Source organism: Peromyscus californicus, unplaced genomic scaffold (assembly GCF_007827085.1).
Source record: "Peromyscus californicus insignis strain IS unplaced genomic scaffold, ASM782708v3 Scaffold_9__1_contigs__length_137607984, whole genome shotgun sequence".
In the NCBI taxonomy this organism is placed as follows: domain Eukaryota; kingdom Metazoa; phylum Chordata; class Mammalia; order Rodentia; family Cricetidae; genus Peromyscus; species Peromyscus californicus.
In genome coordinates, this window is record NW_026294617.1 from 22,269,381 (window position 1) to 22,278,723 (window position 9,343).

The 9,343-nt window shown below is 42.3% G+C and overlaps 1 non-coding gene across 1 annotated transcript; it reads right to left on the reverse strand.

Moving 5' to 3' along the window:
• Positions 1 to 938: 938 nt before the first annotated feature.
• On the reverse strand, positions 939 to 1,064 carry LOC128106794 (small nucleolar RNA SNORD22). The gene has a single exon (XR_008216842.1). It is a non-coding gene; the product is annotated as a small nucleolar RNA SNORD22 (small nucleolar RNA).
• Between the last annotated feature and the right edge of the window lie 8,279 nt (positions 1,065 to 9,343).

The following is a 9,343-nucleotide window of genomic DNA, read 5'->3' on the forward strand; positions in this document are numbered from 1 at the left end:
AGTCTACCGAGTCAGAGGGAGGTAGGAAGACTGTCTTCGGATTCTCTAGAGGATCAGAACCAATCAAGAGGGGTGTATTATATTGGCTGGTGGTTCAACAGTAGCAGTGTGTACACTAGAGAGACTGAGAATGTTAAGTCTACCAGGCTGGGTGGCTCAGCAGTCCCAATCTAGAACTGACCATTTGGAGGATTCTGGAGAGCAGCTGGGCTTCAATCCACATCAGAAGGCCCAAGAAACTGGGTTCCAGGGTGAAGAGTGGCAGCAGAGGCAGCAACAGAATAGATGCACTCACCAGCAAGAAGTGAAGGCAGGCAGGCAAAGCCAGCACTGCTTTCCCTTGGAACTCTTCACATACGGGCTGCCTCCCGAAGCTGCTACCCAATCTTGACTACAGTTATTTCCCCTCCATTAATTCTTCTAGGAAATACCTGCACAAGCTCACACAAGCCCACACACAGAGAGGTATGTCTCTTACTTGATGCCAAATGCAACCAACTTGAGAGCGGAGATCAGCCATCAACCATCACAAGGGTGCACACATTTTGCAACCTACCATATCCACACACATGCATCTCATCTCAGCCTGGGTGCAACCAGGAAACTGGGTGCTGGGCTCATTAATCCATGGAGCGGAAGCTTATCTCACCATCAGAGCTCTGAGGGGAAATGGTGACTTGAAGCAAAGCTTCTCTACTTCCTTGCCCTGGGTTCACTTTGTAATTCTGCTTCGTTTGTTTGTTTTTACGGCTAAAGGTAGCTTTATCAGGAAAATGAACAGCATGCTGTCTTGAACAAAGTAACTGAAGAAGGGATCCAAAGAGCCCCGTCTTGTTCTTGAACATGGTCTCTATTCCCATGCTCCTATTCTTCCTAGAAAAGATGAAGTCACACCTCAACAGTGGTGATTCTGCCTTCCCCACAGCCAGGCGCTGATGGCCACTCAGGAAGCTTCTTCTAGAACAAACTGTCGTCTTCCACCCAGGCCAGCCCCAGTAAGATCTCCTTCTTAGGCTCTGGGGCTGGGACAGGAAGTAAGATGTGTGAATGTCCCTTTTCTGGGACATTCCAAGCTGATTTCTGCAACAACTACCCCAGTTAACTGTGGTCAAAGAGGCTAAAGGTTTCCAGAAGCCAGAGTAAGCTCCCTGGAACATTTATTGTTTCAGGAGAAGATTTCTTGCATTGAAAGCAACAATTCTTCTCATTTTGTAGGTACATTTCATTCTGTAAAAATGATGGGTGATCATGGCACCCAAACTTGACAAACTGTGTCTTCACAGCGAACTTAATAGTCCAGCTTAGGTCTTACGCAGGGAATCTGGATAACATAATTAATCATCTCACTGAGCTTGGTTTGGGCCAAATTCTGGACATAACCCAAGAGGTTGCTGATGACTTGGTTCTCCTTTTTATCAGTATGGGGATTCGAACACAGGGTCTGGTACATGCTAAGCAAGTGTTCTACCACTGAGCCGCACCCTCTGTTTCACGGCATGTTTCTAATACTATGTTTTCTAAGATAATTTTTGCAAGTGTATCTGAGTCTTTCCTTAAACATATAAAATAAGCTCCCTTTGCTCTGTTGCGTTTTCACATCAATAATGTACACAGAAGGTCCTAGATCCCAGAACAGAATATGAGGTGATTGAACACAAGCTGGTGAGAGTGAATGAAATCCGTTCTCTAAGAAGCAACCCATTAGCTTGCCATATGGCCAGAGTGATATTAGTTTATCTCTTTATTTTTTCATTGGGTTGGATAGGAATCCATGCCTGACACTGATTCCTCCTTGCTCCTTTTCGGTTTGTTCATATTGTTGTAAATACTCATGTGAAGCAGCCAGGCCTCTTCTCGCTGATGGTTTTCTCTGGGGGCTCGTTCTAGAAGAACTCCGTGTCGAATGTGAGCTATCCTGCATTGTTCATGGCTCTTACCACCGTGGCCTTCTTATTGTCAGTATCTGTAAGTACCACTGTTAGTGAATTTGGCTAGCAGCGTTTGAAGCAGATGAGATTTTAGCTCACGCCTTGATAACTGCATTGGCTCAGTCTAAGCGAAAGCCTTATTTTCATTAAAGGGAGCAGACATGCTGAGGAAGAAGGTGCTATTTTTACATAGGGTCTTTTTTTTTCTACTGAAACCACATGATAACACTGTGCTGTTAAAATGATCTCCAGCATGCTGAGTTAGCTGAAGAAACAATATGCATGTTGCCAAAATCAAGGCGGTACTATTCTGAGCCTCCTCCACTCTAACCTCTAGCTCTCCTTGGTGGTCATGGAGAGGCGACCAGGGCAGAGCTGCTAAGGAGAATATGTCACAGACAGAGTGGAGGCCACCTACAACTACCATCTGGAGATTATATACATTCTTGACTATTTGGCTATTGACTGTCCTCCATCATTGACAAATGATGTTTTTAATTAGATATTTGTTGAGTACTCCTTTTATCACACACACACATACATGCATACACAGTCTCTCTCTCTCTCTCTCTCTCTCTCTCTCTCTCTCTCTCTCTCTCTCTCACACACACACACACACACACACACACACACACACACACACACACACATACACATACACACACAACTACATAGATGAGGCTCTCCTCTAAATTGCAGAGATCTGCCGACCTCTGCCTCCTGAGTGCTGGGATTAAAGTCATGTGCCACCATGCCCTACCCACATATAGTTTTTAAGTAAAGCAGTATAAAACAGAACTCAGGCTAACTTTAGAACTTTACAAATAGAGGAAGTTTAAGTAGATACCCTCCAACTTCGTTTTTTCCTTTAAGCTATTATTATTATCATTTATATTGTTGTTAATATTATTAGAAATGCCAAGATTGGCTATATATAACAAGTACTTCACTAGGCCATCCATAAAAAGTCTCTCTTGGTCCCCACAGTGGTCTCTTACCTCCATTTGCAGAAAACAGAAGTTAGTCTCAGCTGGAAAGTAAGCGAGCAGAGGTTTGAGCTTACACGTGGTTATCCAGCTTCAAAGCCTCCGTTCCTCACCAGGCTTGCTGCAATTCTGTGTTAGTAAGGTATCTGGCCCTTCACTGGGCAGGGTTCAGTCTTCATTCTCCCTATTTTTCGGTCTCCGATCCTCAAAAAGGGCTAATGAGAGCAAGTTAGCACGAACCAACAACGAAAAGATGACCATCTTCTCTCTTTGCGGTCTTCAGGCCCTGCGTGCAAAGCACCACAAATTTGGTTTCTCTTGCCCTCGATTACTGGGAGACTTTCCCCCACAGTACACCAGAAGTGGAGTCAAGTACTTGTTCACAGACAGGCTTGTACTTGACGGAGAAAATAATTGGAGTACCTGTCGAGCAGACAGATGCTCACGTACAGGACCGCTTATTGCTTCTCTGCCCTGTCTCTGAAGCAAAATTGCTTTTGTGACTTCCATATTCCCCAGGATCTTGTGCAGATTGGGGGCTTGGAGTAAGGAGAACACCATAGCTGCCAGGCTCAGGTAGCCCGAGGTTGTAACCACACAAAAACCACTCAGAACGATGACAAAGTAGATAAGATGTGATCAACAATGCAATGCCCTAGATTTAGGAAGAAATTAAGGGAATTTATAGAAAGAGGAAACAAATCATTTAGGGACGGGTTGCCGCATTCAATAAGAGGTGTGGAAAGAAATCTCAAGACATTTACCAAGTAGTATTAATACAATCTCAGATCCAGTCATATTTTTCTGAAAGATTTAGAAAGATATTAACTAATTAATATTCGATTAATTTGTAGACTACACTAATATTTCCTTGGTAAGACTTGGCCACAAGGCCCATAAACACCATGCAGGCTGTACTCTGAGGATGGCTGATAAATGAAAATATGCACAAAAATGTAGTGGAAACAAGAGAGACCCCACTTTGAACAAGATAGAAGGAAGGTGATCCCTGAATTCCAAAAACCTCCTCTGAACTCCATACTCATGAGATAGCACAAACACCCCCATACACCCAGATGAAAATATTTTGAAAATAAATCAGTAAAGTTCCAAATAAATAATTGTAATTACATTCTTCTTATCTGTTCCTTTGGTTCTGTATAATTAATTCTGAGCCAGTCAGCCATCAGATTTCAGGAACTTATCAATTTCTAGACCAAAGGGGGAAAAAATCTGAGACCTGGAACCCTTGACTGAGACTTTCAGTACAGCCTAGAGAATGTCTAAGGCTGTCAGTTTAGAAGCTCATATTTGGAGTTAGGGTCCATTCCCTCAGGTATCAATAGTCAAGAGTACCCAGCATCCAGGTTGTGGTGGTGCACACCTTTAATTCTAGCACTCAGGAAGCAGAAAAAGGTAGATCTCTGGGTTCCAAGCAAGCCTGATCTACAGAATGAGTTCCAGGACAGCGAGGGCTACAGAGTGAGACCCTCTGTCAACCAAAAACAAAGAGTCCCCAGCATCATCTTCTCGTGAGTCTCTGGGACTCCTGGTGAAAGTCTGATGTCTGCCTTAGAACTCCCAGCAGAACCTCTGGGCAAGTGTGAGAGAGGAACAGACACGCCCTCTACAACCCACTACAGCAATGGCAGATCACACAACATGGTGGACTGATGCATGAGTGCTTGCGTGTAGGCAGGTTTTTCTCTGGGCTGCCAGCTCACAAAATAACAACACGGAGACTTCTTATTATGAAAGATCTGCCTTAGCTTAGGCTTTTCCCTAACTAGTTTTTGTAACTTAAATTAACCCATATCTTTTAGTCTCCGTTCTTTTACATGGCTTGGTTACCTTTACTCTGTACCGTCCATCCTGCTTCCTCTCCATCTGGCTGGTGACTCCGCGTTCTTCTTCACCAAATCCTCTCTCTGTCCAGAAGTCCCACCCATACCTCCTGCCTAGGTATTGGCCATTTAGCTTTTTATTAAACCAATCACAGTGACACATCTTCACACAGTGTAAAGGAATAGTCCACAACACTTGTATCTGTTAATCCCTTGTTGTTTTTGTATTTTTAACATATTAAACAACTCAATTCTACTCACTCCCAATAGTTCCTTTATCATAAGGTCAAGGAGCAAATCTTCATGATGTGCCAGAGGTGCTAAGGGAATCTTCATGGTAAACTTGGGTATAACAATACCTTTTTGTCCTAGTGTGGAGCCTAGTTTTAGAAAGGCTGATGGAACAGACAGAATCGGAGTTTAAGTCAGATCACAAATGCCTGAGAAAAAAAGGCCATCATGTATTTATCTAAACAACAATACTAAATTTCTGTAAGTATAAAAATAAGTAAAATAGTTTTATTTTATTTTATTTGAGTATGTATGTGCAAGTGTGTGTGTGCAAACGTGTATGTGCAAATGTATGTACAGGTGCCCTCAGAGGCCAGGAAGAGGGCATCAGATCCCCTGGAGCTGGTGTTGCAGGTTGTTATGAGCCAACTTATATGCTGGGAATAGAACTTTGGTCCTCCAAGAGAGCAGTAAGTACTCGTAACCACTGAGCCATCTCTGCAGCCCCAGTAAAACCATTTCAAGGACTCTTAGACGTTTAGGGGTGAAGTGACTTGCTCTTTTGAAGCATGGAGATAATGAAACCAACAGATGACAGAAAATTCTTCTGGTACAATGCTAGTCTCTATTTCTAGGCGGACTGCATCACAAGTGAATGACGACTGTGTGTTATCCCTTGCTGAGTTGGGGGATTCACATTTTAACAGAGGGAAAGTCAAATTCTGTTTTGATATTAATTCAATATTTGGCAATAAAGGGTCCAAATTCCTTTTTTAAATTTTTGAATAAGATCATCACCAAAATGTCAACATATTTTATTGTTTCCTTTTGAAATGCAAGACAAAAACAGTTTATGTTGTGCAAACCGTCTACAGTTTCCTAGACCCACTTAGGTTCTGTTTCTCCTGTCAGGTTCATTTTCAGAAACAGCGTTTTCTTTTACAACAAACTAGTCACTTTTTCCTTGAAAAATAACTCTGGAGACTGGAAAAATGGCTCAGTAGTGAAGGGCATGTGCTATTCTCACAGAGGACCCAAGTCTGGTTCCCAACACCCACATGACAGCCACCTGTAACTCCAGTTTGAGGGGATCTGACACCCTCTTCTGACTTCCGTGGGCACTGAACACACACGGTGTGTATACTCACCTGCAGACAGGCACTCCTATCCATAAACCATTTACATCTTTAAGTAAAAGCCTACTTTTTCTTTATTTTGGCAGCACTGCATTTCTCCTTACCCTGCATGCACTACTGCCATTGTTACCCTTTACTTGTCTTAATTACTTACTAACAGTAAGTATAATTGTATCTTTTTTTGGTCTGAGTACTTGATGATAGATATCAGGAATCTTCAATACGCTAGGTAAGTTGGACCACTGCTCTGCATTCCCAGCCTAGTTAAGCATAACTTGAAGCAAATTTACTGTGTTAGTTAAAGTTCTATTGCTGTGAAGAGAACCATGAGCACAACAACTCTAATAAATGAAAACATCTAATTGAGGCTGGCTTACAGTGGGGGTTTAGTCCATTATCATCATGGCAGGAAGCATGGCAGTATGCAGGCAGACATGGTGCTGGAGAAGGAGAGTTCTACAGCTGGATCCGCAGACAGCAGGAAGAAAGAGTGGTCTGGCTTGAGCTTTTGAAAACTCAAAGCCTACCCCTAGTCATACACTTCCTCCTATGCTGTGGGATGTTCTGTATGGCAAATGTGTTGCTGATTAGTCAATAAATAAAACACTGATTGGCCATTGGCTAGGCAGGAAGTGTAGGCGGGACAAGGAGGAGAAAAAAGCTGGGAAGTGGAAGGCTGAGTCAGAGAGACACTGCCAGCCGCCATGATGACAAACAGCATGTGAAGATGCCGGTAAGCCACGAGCCATGTGGCAAGGTATAGATTAATGGAAATGGATTAATTTAAGCTGTAAGAACAGTTAGCAAGAAGCCTGCCACGGCCATACAGTTTGTAACCAATATAAGTCTCTGTGTTTACTTGGTCGGGTTTGAGCGGCTGTGGGACTGGCAAGTGAGAGAGATTTGTCCTGACTGTGGGCCAGGCAGGAAACTCTAGCTACACTCCTACAAAGCGACACCTACTCCAACAAAGCCACACCTCCTAAGAGTGCCACTCCCTATAGGCCATGCATTCAAACACATTAGTCTATGGGGCCATTTTCATTCAAATCACCACAATTATCAACCTCTATTTCACAGAGAAACATGAATAAATGGTTAATAACTGAATGTTATATACAAGCAAAAGTGAGCATGTTTGGTAATGTGTTCAAAGCATGTCACTGTAGCACAGTACGACAAAAACAAAAACAAAAACAAAACAATGTGTTTACATGTTTACAATTATGCTTACTGGAAAATTATCTAGGATTGCAAAGAGTTCCCATTACTTGAGTGAATATTAGTCCAAGATTTTAAAGTTAAACTGAGGATATCAGAAATTATGATTATATTAATATCCTACAGAGTACGATTATTGATACTAATAGACTGTCAGAACTATTTTTATTTTACATATATGATTTTTGCCTGCATATATGTCTGTGAACCACATGTACGCCTGGTGCTCACAGAGGCCAGAAGAGAACATTGGATCCCCTGGAACTAGAGTGCCGGACAGTTGTGAGCTGCGATGTGGGTGCCGGGAATTGAACCAGAGCTCTCTGGAAGAGCAGCCAGCATCCTTAAGCACTGAGCCATCTCTCCAGCACAGATTGTCAAAACTCTCATTTTATTTGGTTAGTAACGCAATTTTGTTGTTGTGCTGGGAAACCAGGGCCTGTGTACACCACACAAACACTACACAGAGTCCTCCTTCAACTCTAGACATAATTTTACCTGTGTTTCATTCTCCTTAACAATAAGTGGCAATGTTAGCTTATGTCATCAATAAAGCAGTGTGCAAAATGAGATTTAGAAAGTTAACAAAAATATTCTGAAAAGTAAAATGTACAAACGCATTTTATTTAGCACACTAAAATTCAACCTTCTGTCTTAAACCCAAAGTATAAACTAGACTGATTTATCCAAAGATTTCCTATGAATATATCAAACAGATTTAGATTATCATATAAAAATGCTTGTGTTAGCACTTTCTGAAATAATTTTTACTAAAAGACTGCATTTTCTGTGTTTAAAGTTTAGCTTACTTTACAGTAATTCTAGAGATATAGATTTTTATAAACATTTATTACTCTCCTTAGGTCAACTAGGACAGAATTTCTTTAACGGAAAAGATCTCATTGTGATTTACTAAACCTCTCCACAGGTAAAACACCATGACACCCACAGAGAGAGGTCCAAACATTTCTCAGTTGCAGAGGACTGGCTGGGTTCAGCGCAGTGACCTCAGCTCCAGGTCAGCAGTAAGCCATGGAGACCGAGAACTGGATCTTCCAGTTCTCAAAGGGCTGTTTCCCTTTCTAGTGTATATAAAATATTTTCCTAATGAATTTGAGTTTACTGGTGGATAAACAGACAAAGAAAAAGATGGACAAACCAGATTAGCTCTCATCTCCTTCCAGGTAGAGAACAGAAACAGACCTCATTGTCCATCTTACGGAGAGCACCACATTATCACACCACAAAACCAAGGTTCCCAAAACAATCAGTCACTGTGCGTAGCAGAAGGATATGAACACAAGGCCATCTCTTAGCCAGGGAATCAAATCCAGACCTGCACAGCAGCAGTCCTGCACTTAAAAAGGCTCATGTGTGTGGGCACAATTTTTATAAGGATGATCTTTAGATTGGTACAGCTGATTTGAACAAACAAAACAAACAGAAACTAAAACCGTGGACTCACTAGGGCCCTGACCCAGCTACAAAACTCTTAGTGCAAACAGAATGATACACCCTAATCTGTAGTGCTTGCCACTTTTTGCAGTGTAAATTCTCCCACAGTGGTGACTTGTGAGCTGTCAACACACTATCATGAGTTCTGTAGGATCAGACTCAGTCCATCTGAAGATCTCAGCAAACCACCCGGAGTGGCCCCAGCCCTTGGCACCTTCACAGACAGCCCACACAATCTGTAAATCTCAGACTCGAACACTTCTCCTTACAGTGAGCCGTAAGTCTGTCTTCCTATGGCTCCTAACCGGGAGACTTATTCTCACTCTGGGTAGATGCACCAAATAAAGCTGACTCTTCATTGAGCCGATAAACATTCAATGTCAAGTGCAGTTATCCTGAGACTAGAGAGCTAGCGTCGCACACTTGGCAGATAAGGAAACTGAGTCTCAAAGAATCTGATGAATTCCCTGCTTCTAGAACATCACACTTTGTCACATTTGATGAAATCAAGGAGAAAACTTAAAGTTTTTCACAGCACGTGC